This window comes from Podarcis tiliguerta (genome assembly GCF_965153285.1).
Source record: "Podarcis tiliguerta genome assembly, chromosome: 4".
Lineage (NCBI taxonomy): Eukaryota > Metazoa > Chordata > Lepidosauria > Squamata > Lacertidae > Podarcis > Podarcis tiliguerta.
Window position 1 is genome coordinate 28,184,385 of NC_139537.1, and position 12,585 is coordinate 28,196,969.

The 12,585-nt window shown below is 44.9% G+C and overlaps 1 protein-coding gene across 4 annotated transcripts in view; it reads right to left on the reverse strand.

The window, feature by feature from the left end:
- The window catches only part of SMAD9 (SMAD family member 9), a 29,934-nt gene extending 21,197 nt beyond the window's left edge, over window positions 1-8,737 (reverse strand). Inside the window, exon 1 of one of the 4 annotated variants that reach the window (XM_083437172.1) lies at window positions 8,526-8,737. The gene's annotated coding sequence lies outside the window, so the exon portion shown is untranslated. Of the gene's footprint in view, window positions 1-8,389 lie in introns of all 4 variants that reach the window. The other 3 variants (XM_083437170.1, XM_083437173.1, XM_083437171.1) reach the window with 3 other exon arrangements.
- Window positions 8,738-12,585: the final 3,848 nt, after the last annotated feature.

The window sequence follows — 12,585 nt, forward strand, 5'->3', positions numbered from 1 at the left end:
GAGGCCACAGTAAGATTGAACTACTCCGTGACTTTCTGGACCTTGGCAGCTATTGGGTCTTCCGCACCACAGAGAGAAATTTTCCAGTTCAAAGGGAACTACTGAAAAATGCTGTCTTCTGTCCACAATATATGACACAGAGAAATAGGAATTATTTATTTCTAGCCAGTACTGCATTGCATCAGACCAGCCGTAATGTGGCACCTTAATATCACAGAAGATGAGGATGATCATGGTGAAAGACATCACTCCACATGTTTTTGTAAGCAATATCTGTCCACCAGGCAGCAACAGGGTCACTGTGCCATTGAAATGGCAGCATTTTTGAGGGAGAGGCCATGTATGTTTCAGGTCTCATGCTCACTGGCAAGGCCCACCTGTGCAGCTTAAAATGATGCATGGCATGTCGTTTCCAGTTAAGGACCATGAGACTTTCAGCTGGGAGACAACATACACTATGAAATCCAGCAAGAAATTAAAGTCCTGTGCATAATTTATAGCTAAAGAAAAGCGTTGCAGATCTTCGCGTCTGAAAAGAAGCTGCACGCAACAGTTATTTCCTTCCCTTTTCCCAATATAAGGTTTTGCCTGCTCAGATGTTTAGTTCTGGGCTACTAATATACTTTGCAATAAGTGAAAGTGGTCAAAATTGTAAATGGACAAATTTCAAAAGCAGCTACAGAGCGGATTCAAAAGAAGTTCCTGTACAAAGAGGCATTAAAAAATGAATATTGGTGATGTCTTGACAACTGAATATTTAAAAGAAAAGGGGGGAATATATGACAGGCAATAAAGTTACGTTAGTTAATTTCATGAGAAAAATTGCTAAGGTTTCTCTGTCAAGCCTAGCAGAACAAATGTATTTGGAACAATCCACAGGTAAGTTTTTTTTTTAAGTGCTATGATGTGATTTTGTGCAAGTCCTGAGCATTTCAATATGCCATTTTCAATGTAATGGTATGCTCTAATTCCAAACAAACTCAAGCTTACCCACCAGAACTGAGCAGTGTGCAACTGCAGGCACATTTTTACTTCTTCACAGTAAACCACAGTTTAAAACTATGGCTTACTGTGACGTATGAACCAATGAGAGATGGGGCTCAAAGTCTCCCGTGACACCTAAATAATGCATCTGTTTACAAATACAGTGTAGCTGTCTGTGGGTCTCCTCCATCAAAGTAGTATAGAATACATACTCAGAATGAGCTGGAGGGTAAGCTAAAAATAACAGGAATGCAAAGAACCACCTTGATAGCTCAATGCAAAATACCATACGGAATCTAGCATTTGCCTACATTAACTTTAACAATTGTTTTCATATCAAAATGAGAGGACAATGAGTTTTTGGCATGAGAGAACAAACCCATAACCCTTCAATAAAATTTTCACCAACCAGATGACCGCCAATGTTTTGGACTAAAACACCTATTAACACCTTCCTGCCTCCTTTTCTTGAACATCTGGTCTGTGATATGTTCTAAGTCAGCCTTTCTCAAACTTGGGTTTCCCCAGCTATTTATTGGACTACAACTCCCATCAACCCTGACCACTGGTCCTGGTAGCTAGGGATGATAGGAGTTGTAGTCCACAACATTTGGAGACCCAAGTTTGAGAAAGGCTGTCCTAAATAGAAGACACTTGTCTACTCTCTTTCCTTTTCATTGCAGTCCTCACTCTATAGTTGCTGTTGTTGTTGTTTTTTTACTTAACTCTAACCATAATCAATGCACAAACCAAGTGAAAGGTCTGAAACACAAATGCTATTTCTGTTGCTCAACATAACTACCGCATTTTTTGCTCTATAAGACTCACTTTTTCCCTCCTAAAAAGTAAGGGAAAATGTGTGTGCGTCTCATGGAGTGAATGCAGGCCTACGCAGCTATCCCAGAAGCCAGAACAGCAAGAGGGATCGCTGCTTTCACTGCACAGCGATCCCTCTTGTTGTTCTGGCTTCTGAGATTCAGAATATTTTTTTCTTGTTTTTCTCCTCCAAAAACTAGGTGCGTCTTGTGGTCTGGTGCATCTTATAGAGCAAAAAATACGGTATTTATTCCAACACATTATTGCTTATTAGCATGTAGCTGGATGGTATCTAAAAAGAAGAAAACGAAAGAAGCTCCCCAACTTACACTAAAACAATTAATTCTATTTCATCTTCCTGTCATTCTATCTCAAATGTAATTAATATAAGCAACATCTTCTTGCAGGGCATAGGTTCAGTTTAACCCTCTGCATTATTTAACTGGGATTCAAAAACCATGTAACCATGTACTAATATAAGTACACGGTTGCAAATATGAATAACGTGCAATGTTACTCCTATATCTCAGTATTAGGGCTTCCTGTTTCCTGAATGGAGAACCGAGTTATCCTTATGTAAGGGAAGGGCCATCAGAATAAATGATGAAGAGTGACATGGAAAGATGTTTCCAAATCAGGATTGGTATACACAACAAACTTCCCCTCCCTGCTGGACAGGTGCCTGTGCTGTCACATCCACCTGTGTTGGCAATCTGCTTGGGTGCGGAGGCTGAATTAAAGCTCCCCATCAAGAGAGGTGGAAAAACAGGTGATTGGTGCTGCCAGAGTTTAGTGGGCAATGAGGAGGAGATAGGAAACCTTCATCTGTGTTTTTAACTAACAGCTGTTTATAATTATGCCTGAACCCAGACAAAATGTTGCTAGTCTTTAGGGTGCTTTATTAAAAGAGGCTAACCTCAAGCCATGGTTTATGAAGTTGGCTTGTTTCCCTAAACCAGAGTTAGCCAACAACATAGCACTCCCCAAAGCTTGTGAACTACAACTCCTGTAATCCCCGACTATTATTGCCCATGCTGGCTGTGAATTGTAGTCCGCAACACCTGAAGGGCACCAGGTTGACAACCTCTGCCCTACACCATAGTCATTTTGAGACACTGTACAGTGGTACCTTGGTTTAAGAACAGCTTAGTTTATGAACAACTTGGATTAAGAACGCTGCAAACCCGGAAGTAGGTGTTTTGGTTTATGAACTTTGCCTTGGAAGCAGAGCATGTTTCGCTTCCTGTCGAGTGTGTTCCATTTGTAAATTGAGTCCCCCACTGCTATAGGAAAGCATGTCTTGGTTTAAGAACATTTTGGTTTAACAATGGACTTCTGGAACGGATTAAGTTCATAAACCAAGGTACCGCTGTATGTATAAATGACAAATAAATGCAATAAATAATAGCAATACGCAAGATTAATCACAGCTTCAGGTTTACAGGCAGCAATAAGCTGTCAATGACTGAAATGGAAGCAAAGCTTCTGATCACTACAACCACTCCAGAAGCTGGGAGGAGAGGCCAGAAGCCCAGGGTGCATGCATGCAACATTGAACCATACTTTAGAGTTGTGCCTGAATCAGACTACATTCAGATGCTACATTCCTCTCCTCCAAAGCATGATTTGATCAGGCTGGAGCAACAAACCTAAGCACACCCTCCTCCTTTCATCTCTTCTATCACACATCCACTTCTCATGGAGCTCACCAGTGACTGGATACTAACCCCAGATAGCAATCAAGGTGCAAATGAAGGACTGATAGCAGTGTCTAGATCCCTTCCAGCCAAGGGCCAAGATGTATTTGAGGAGGAGATGGTCTGCCTGAACTGATTTAGAAAAGGGGGCTTTCCAAGAGATAGCAAGGAATCATTAATTTTAGGAACAAAAGGAAAGAGGCTGGGCTACCTTCGAGATACAGATAAGGAAAGAAACAGCCCAGCCCCCTCTGGACTAGCAAACAAGAAGGAAACTGTACTTTATTTTGTTAGTAAATTGTCCTTCCTGAGCCTTGGCAAACTTGTTTCAGCCATGCATTATATTTGGACATTAAAGCAGTGTGTAGTTAATTGTTAAGGCACTGGAGTAAAAGCATCAAATTGGGAGACACTGAATCTCTGGGGACAATGGCATTTTTATATCTCTCCAAGGGTTCAGGCTTCCAAAATGAAAGTGAAGACTTTTGCAAGGAGCACAGCCAAGTCCTGGCAGCCAGTGGGGCATAAGTCATGCCTGTGTGTTGGACTAGAGCTGTGGAGCCCCACATTCAAGTCTCTATACAGCCATGAAGCTCACTGGGCAATCATGGACCTAACTTACCAGGACAAAATGATGATAAGATACATGCTGCTTTGAGCACCTAGAATGGCAGGGATTTTTTCAATGTAATAAATAAGTTTGGTACAAGCTGAGAATTATTTCAGACACAACTAAAAAGGGGCAGCGGAAGAGTGGGAGCCTGAACAACTGCACGTCACCTTCGCTGCATTTCTTTATCTTGTATCTCTTTCCTAGTAAAGTAAGGACATATTCCTGCTGCAGGGAAATGCACAATGTATTTTTGAATTAGGTAGGCAAGCGTGTGAAACAGGAAGTGCAAGTCTACCTTCCCTCTCCTCTGCTTATCATCATGTTTACTCCCAACTCAGATTTGGCTTAACACCTAACTCCCAGGTGTGCCCAAGTGCCAGTTTCTTCACCCAAGGAAGACACCTCCACTTTCGGGGAGGTGTGAGAAGGACTAGGACCAGAGCAGCTGCATGTAATAAGAAATCATCCTGCCGGCGATGCAGAGCTTGGAAAAGCTCCATTCAGTTGAGTCATCAGCAGAGCAAGGGCATCCTTCTCCTGCCTTCCCTGAAGCTGAAACATCACATAATAAGAGAACTAACCACAGTGTGGTCCTCACCACACAACTTAGTCATGAACCGCAAGTTCGCAGTATGTTTCCACAGCTTTTCTCAGCATTACGTTGTCCCAGCTCAAGGCAAAAGTCTGTAAATATTGCATCTTTCAAGCTCACACCCCCATTTTGGCTTTAAAAAGGGAGATGATTACCAGCGTTACCAATGAACAATCTATGGCCCACACTGCAGAACTGTCAGTACGACCAACGTAGTCTGTGTCCCAAAATAAAATATGATTAGATTCCCTGTTAATTGTTCAGTAATTCAAGAGGCGGGGATAATTTGCAGGCAGCTTTGAACCCCATGTAGCAATACAAGGAAGTCTATTAGAGGAGTGACCAGTGTGGTGACCTCCAGATTTTGCTGGACTCAAAGGCTGGTTGAGACTGATGGGAGTAGTCCAACGACATCTGAAGGATATGAAATTGGGAACAATCCACTGGGAATCTACAATGAACTGTTTTCCACATGGGCTCCATTAAAATTAATGTGAGCTGTTCAAGAGCACGGATTAGTACCCAACAATGACAAAAAGTATATCTGAACCTTATCTCTAGTATTTGAAATTAAGTGTATTTTCCGCAGCCAATTAACCCAATGTTCTCTCGTATAACTTATGGAACAGAACAATGCTACATCCGCATTCTCAGAATTAGTCCCATTGTTTTCAGTGGGGCTCATTCTCAGGAAACCGTGTGCAGGATTGCAGTGTAAGAAGACACAACATACTAAGACATTCAGTTGAAGGCATGTTCATTTTAAAGGTCAAACACAAATCAGCCCAACAGCAGCAGCTTTGGCAGCAGCTGAGGCAATTATCAAATCAGAAAGAAGAGCTCTGCGTGGGTGGACTATAGAGATAATCTGAATAGTGACCATTGTTCTACCCATTGCTCTGGGATATACTGCTCTTAAAATAATCTTACTGCAGTACCTTTAGATTGCATTGCAGAAGACAATAGCTGCTTATCCCTAAAGACTGCCTTTTAAAAGCATGTATTTACAGACTTCACTGTGACATCTCTCGCTCTTATCTGCAGTGTCCTTCCTGGACAGTCAGTCACAAACCTGATTACATTCCAAGAAACCTGCATATCATTTCCAGACTACGAGAAAATCCATTCCCTGAGGGCATGCTACCCCACCTTAGAATATGATTTTGCCCTTTAGAATATGGGCATTTGATTATGCATGTATTACTTCTCTATTCGTAGAAAGGGGGAAGTTATTAACTATGAAATGGAACGTTTAGCGCTGGGAACAAGCCTGAAAACACTTAGTAACTACAAATTTGTCACTTCCACGCGTATCAGTAACACGAATAAAGTTGGATATTTTTTTAAAAGCACCACGGCACCTGCAAATTACCTCCTCTCCAACTTCAGGACAATACCAATTTTGGGTTTCATCCATCAATGGCTGCCAGTGGCTTTGTAAGGCTTTGGCTTGGACATGACCATTTAATTTTAATAACTTATGTTTTACACTTTGTCCCAAAATTCCCTTTAAAGGTTAAAGGGACCCCTGACCATTAGGTCCAGTCGCGGACGACTCTGGGGTTGCAGCACTCATCTCGCTTTTTTTGCCGAGGGCTTCCAGGTCATGTGGCCAGCATGGCTAAATCACTTCTGGCGAAGCAGAGCAGCGCACGGAAACACTGTCTACCTTCCTGCTGGAGCGGTACCTATTTATCTACTTGCACTTTGACGTCCTCTTGAACTGCTAGGTTGGCAGGAGCAGGGACCGAGCAATGGGAGCTCACCCCATCGCGGGGATTCGAACCTCCGACCTTCTGATCGGCAAGTCCTAGGCTCTGTGGTTTAACCCACAGCACCACCCACATCCCTTTAGATGGCGACAAATTCTAGGTGGGTAACCTGGTCAGGCTGCGATGTAAGAACATTAAGAAGAGCCTGCTGGATCAAGCCCATCTAGTCCAGCATCCTGTTCTCACAGTGGCCAGCCAGATGCCTGTCCGCAAACAGCATTGGAGAACAAGACCACTCTCTCCTACCGTGGTTTCCAGCATTACTGCCTCCCAGCTGTGTAGGCAGAGCACAGCCATCACAGCTAGACATCTTCCCTAGTGTTCTCTTTGTCCAATTCTCTTTTAAAGCCATCTAGGTTGGTGGCTGTCAGTCCCCTTTGGAAGTGAGTTCCACAGTTTTAACTATGCACTGTTCAACACACCTACTGGGGAGTAAGTCTCAGTGAAGCTTACTTCTGAGTAGACATGCATAAGATCATACTACAAATCTTAACCTCAAACTGGGGCCAAGCAGGTTGCAAGTACTATGCTTATGGCACAATAAATCTATTCCATTTTTAAAGAGCCACTTTTATTATGATGATGATGATGTGGGTAGTCTTTAAAGTGCTCCTTTATTTCTGATGATGAGACTGTGCGGATACATTTTCTTAAACAAAATGAATCCATAACATAAGAAATTAAAAGATTATAATTATTTTTATTAAAAACACATAAGTTAAAAAATGAACCGGATTCACTTTTGATTCGCTAAGGAGAGAAAGGAATCAAAATAAAAGAGACTGAGGAAGGCTTGACAGCGTTTAACCAGCCGTGAAAACGTTTCGCCTGGCGACCCTCCTTCCCATCACAATGCCGGCGTCAGTTTGTCTCCTGTCTCTAGTCTCTCCTCCCAAACCGCCTTTTCGCTGCCTTCTGCAAGGACCTCACGTTGTAAACTTAAAAAAGTAGCGAAGTGGGCAGGGAGCGAGCGAGCGGGAGGGGAAGATAAAACAGAATTATTCCGGCGGGGGGAGAGAGAGAGAGAGAGAGAGATTCGTCCTTAGCACATTCCCTTTACTGGCACAAAGAGTGTGAGCTTCTACAACGATGCCAACAAGGAGCAGTGGCAGCAGGTTAATAATAGACGAGGGCGATGTCACCGCGCGGTCAGTTTACACTACACTGTTTTGTTGGTGATTCCGGTTCCAGAGCGAAGCAATCGCGACGGCTTTGCGCGCCCTTCTGTGTTGATAGCTGGGGTTACCCCGGGGAACGCCCGGCAGACCGGCTCCCGCTGCGCTCACTGCGACTTACTCTCGAGTAGGTGCGCGCAGGGTTGCAGCCCGCCACGGGAGAGAGCAGGGCTAACCATGCGTGCCATGCCAGGCATGTCTATTCAGAAGTAAGGGCCGCCGAGGTCAGCGGGGATTACTCCCAATAAAACGGGCACAGGATGGCAGCCTAAGCATCTCTCCATGTATTTTATGCATGCATTATAGGTACAAGATAGACGGGTCTCATCCGGCATGGTCAAATGAGAGGCACTGTGTGTGTGTTCGCGCGCGCCCGCGCGCGCATACACACATACACGCATCATCGCAAATCCCCTCGAGGGGCTGGTTCAGGGCTTAGCACCTTCTGCTGAGCCGAGGTTAGGCAGGATGCAGCTCCCGCCTCCAATGAAATGAAGTGCAATGCAATGAAAAAAAGAAACATGAAAAGCTTGCAAGCAGCAGCTCATCTGAGGGAGGTTGCAGACAGCAAAAAGTCGGGAGAGCAGAGCTCAGACGAAGAGCCAAAAAAAGAAAGGGAAGGAAATCAAAAAAAGAAAACCCCGGGCGGGGGTGGGGAGAAAGTCTGCGGGTGGCGATGCCAACTCCAGCCAGTTTTGTGTTTCTGGCAGGGCAGGGGAAGGAAAGCCTAAGTTTCTTACCTGCCCGTGGGGCGAACGCCTCTCCTTTTCTCCCTAGCCCGCCGTCTCCCTGCTGGCGGCTGCTGGTGCCCTAACTTCTCTGGAGCGAGTTGCTCTCGCTTAAAAGAAAAAAAAAAAACACCTCAAGAGTACTCACCATGCAAAGGGACGCGGCGGCAGTAAGCCGGCGGCGGCAGGGGCCAGCGCGAAAGCAGCAGCAGCAGCGAGCGAGCAGGCAGCCTCCGCCGGCGTCAGTCAGGCGGGAGCCTCGCAGCTTGTATTAGTGCGCCGACCTGGAACCCGGCCAGGAATCCCTTCTCTCTCTCTCTCTCTCTGGCTGGCTGCTGGCGGAGTCTGGCTGGCCCGCGAAGGCGGGAGAAGGGACGGGGGGGAGGGGAAGGGAGGGGTGGCAGCGCGAGGAGGGAGGAGGCAGGTCCTCCTGGCTGCTTGGCTGACCCTGAGGAGCAAAGCGAGTGCTTTCGCTTTTGTTTGGGTGGCCCCTGCCTCTCCCCAGGCGGCCCCCTCCCGCCACCGCCTGTGCCATGAAGTCACTAACCCTAAAGTCCTTCCCGGCTCTACCATTAGGCAGAGAGTGGGGCTGCCGCCTCAGGCAACTGGGTTTGGGCAACTGAAAGAACTGGAAGTTATGAAATATTTATTATACAGTTGGAAAAGACCCCATGAGGCATCTAGTCCACCCCCCTGCAATGCAGGTAGCTATCCAAGCTGTGCTTAGAAACCTCCAAGGAAGAAGAGTCCGCAACCTCCCGATCGAGACCGTCCCGCTGTTGAACAGCTCTTACTGTCAGAACGTTTTTCCTGGTGTTTAGTCGGAATCTCCTTTCTTGTAACTTGAAGCAATCATTTGGGTTCTACTCTCCAGGGCAAGCTCACTCCATCTTTCATATGACAGCCTTTGAGATATTTGAAGATGGCTATTATATCTCCTCTCAGTCTCCTCTTTTCTAGGCTAAACATACCTCTGTCCTCGTAAGGCTTGGCTTCCAGACCCTTGATCATCTTGGTTTCCCTCCTATGCCCACATTCCGGCTTGTCAACATCCTTCTTAAACTGTGGTGCCTATAACTGAACGCAGTATTCCAAGTGTGGTCTGTGTGAGGCAAAATTATGTGGTTGTTGTTTAGTCGTGTCCGACTCTTCGCGACCTCATGGACCAGAGCACACCCGGCACTCCTATCTTCCACTGCTTCCTGCAGTTTGGTCAAACTCATGTTGGTAGCTTCGAGAACACTGTCCAGTCATCTCGTCCTCTGTCATCCCCTTCTCCTTGTGCCCTCAATCTTTCCCAACATTTCCAGGGAGTCTTCTCTTCCCATGAGGTGGCCAAAGTACTGGAGCCTCAGCTTCAGGATCTGTCCTTCCAGTGAGCACTCAGGGCTGATTTCCTTCAGAATGGAGAGGTTTGATCTTCTTGCAGTCCATGGGCAGAATAGAGTGGTACTATTACTTCCCTTGATCTGGACACTATAGTATCTGGACATCTATCTATCTATCTATCTATCTATCTATCTATCTATCATCTATCATCTATCTATGCACACGCAGAAGTGTTTATATGTATTAAAAAATATTTTAATGTGTTTAATATTTAATATTTTACTGCCAGAAATGGGAAGAGACGTTTTTGGGATTGCCTGCCTCAAGCACCCAAATAACTTGAGTGGCCTTAGGGTACAAGGCACCTTGACTTAATGAGAGGCAGTGGCGTAGTGTAGGTTGTCAGCACCCGGGGCAAGGCAAGTGATTTGCGCCCCCTAACCCAGGTAGGGGCAGAGAGCTGCGAGTGCGAGAGCGCCCCCCCCCCCAGATGTTGCGCCCGGCCCCCCTTGCACCCCCCACGCTACGCCACTGATGAGAGGGGCATGATTTGGTACTATCATGCCACCACCTCCACCGTTGTCAGAAATCGTGTCTACTCCTGCCCCTCCAGGGGAGCCTGTTACCTTGCCTGTCCCATCTTCCTCTGAGAGGGCAGTAATGCCTCCTCCATCACTCAGGTCACAGAGATGCCAGTGCAGGCATGAACAGACAGGACTGGTTCAGCCTTCCTGGAGAAGTGTTAGGTTGCTTGCCCAGTCTAAGGATCAGAACCGGAGACTTTCTCAGACCACTGGATCCGTTCCCGGGTTCATCTGTGTTGACAACTCCTCTTTCCTTGCACAGCCAACCCCAGCCCTCAGGGCACATGACATATAAATTAAAAGAGGTAACAGTAGCCACAATCACTTCTGGTTTTCGCCCTGCTCACTTACGGCTCTGTACCCACCCATTGCTAGTATGTGGCCCCTGATGAATTAACTTGTGAGAATGTGGCCTACACAACCACTCTTAATTTAATCCAAAGAAGTGGCCAACTTGTTGCCTGTTGCACATTCCCGATGTTTGCCAGATTATAGACAGTTTTATTTGTTCTCTGGTCAACAATATATGCAGGTCAATTTCTCAGCATTATTGTTAGAGGAAAGTAGATGTGGATAGGTGGACATCGTGATAGAGTCTTCTCTTTTTTTCAGAAGTATTATTCAGATCACTGCATGGATCATAGCTGTCAATTTTTCCCTTTTCTTGTGAGGAATCCTATTCGGAATAAGGGAATTTCCCTTAAAAAAAGGGAAATGTTGACAGCTATTACATGGATTCTGGGCATATTGTGGAGGAGCAAGATACAATAGAGACTAACTAGGTCACCAATTCTAGGTCCTGTCAAATACCAGATTGTACCCTAGAGTATATTGTTCAATGCAGGGAACATCAATGTGGCATATATGGGCATGCATGCACCTGCAGATGCCTTCCCTGATGTCTGCAGTGTGTTCTCCCTGTTCCGCCTTCCCACTTCTGAAAGTAGGCATGAAATAAGCATTCTGTTGTAGCCAATATAATATTTTGCGGTGTGTGCTTGGTTTGTACTCCGCTTGTGGTGACCGCAACAGTTTCTCCGGTTTGCAAATATGTTCACCAATGCCAAAAGATTGGAGACCTCTGGTTTAATGAATAATCTCTGCTTTTCAAATGTTGCAAGCCATGTCATTTGCCCTGGAAGGCTAATCCACATCATAACACATCTCACAGGAAACCCTTTGCAGCAATGAGGTGTCAGTTGATTAAAAGCAATATTATGCAAGAGTACTGGTACATTTGCTCATTTCTGTCAAGAGTCATGAGAGACCAACTTTGACTCCTCCCCTGACTTCGAAATCTTCCATCACACACCCAACGCCTTGTGACTCAGAAGTCCACCCTACTTTGGGAAAATAAAACCAATGGGCAGAATTTACCGGGGACTCTTCCTCCTCGAACACCATGAAAATAAAAGAAATGTAAGCAGTACAATACTATATTTGTAAATCTCCTATTTAAAGTGCCTGAGCTAGGTTGAGTCCAATGGAACTGGGTAACATTAAAGCACCGGGTTTCACTCACAGTATGCAGCTGTTCTCTCAAATGTACACACCTCTGCTTAACTGTAGCTTACATTTTCAAACTAGATGAAAGATGGTTTGAGGGGAAATGCACCAAACAGCAGTATTGCTCAAGAAACTACAAAATTGGTATCTATTGTGGAACCTGAGTACATGGCAAGAGGTACACGGTTTTAGCCTAGCTGGCAACTGAAAATGTCCAGGCTCCGCTCTCCCTTCTATGGTTCTTCAATTTAAAACCATACTTGTACCAGACAGCTCTTCAAAAAAGGACTAACATCTGAGAGTCCTTCAAAGTGGAAACTGCCCTCTATAAAATAGGAAAAGTCGTCCCCAATATAACAATTTAAACATTTTTATAATAAAATCATAAAAGAATTGGGGCTTCAGTCTTTAATTGGGGTTGATGTGCTTATGTTGACCCAACTTAGATAGGCAATGGATTTTACAGTTTTGAACTGGCTGAAGCTTCCAGATTTTTTTATTGTCTGGCTGGAGGTTCCATTTTTTAAAGCAAAAAAAGATAATTTAAAAATCAAATGTTTTCCATCCTCTTCCTCGCCACAAGACTTTAAGCACCATATGCTAGCTGAGAGAAGCCCCATGTAAGTATGCACTAATGCAATAACTGAAAATTTGATTAAAATAACTCCTGTAATGACATCTTATCAGAATGCAGAATGAAGACAAACTTGGTTATTCCAGAGACAGATTTATAGCACTGGAAATGCAGATAGAGCTGATGGACTTTTCACCCTTCAACTCCAATGAAGC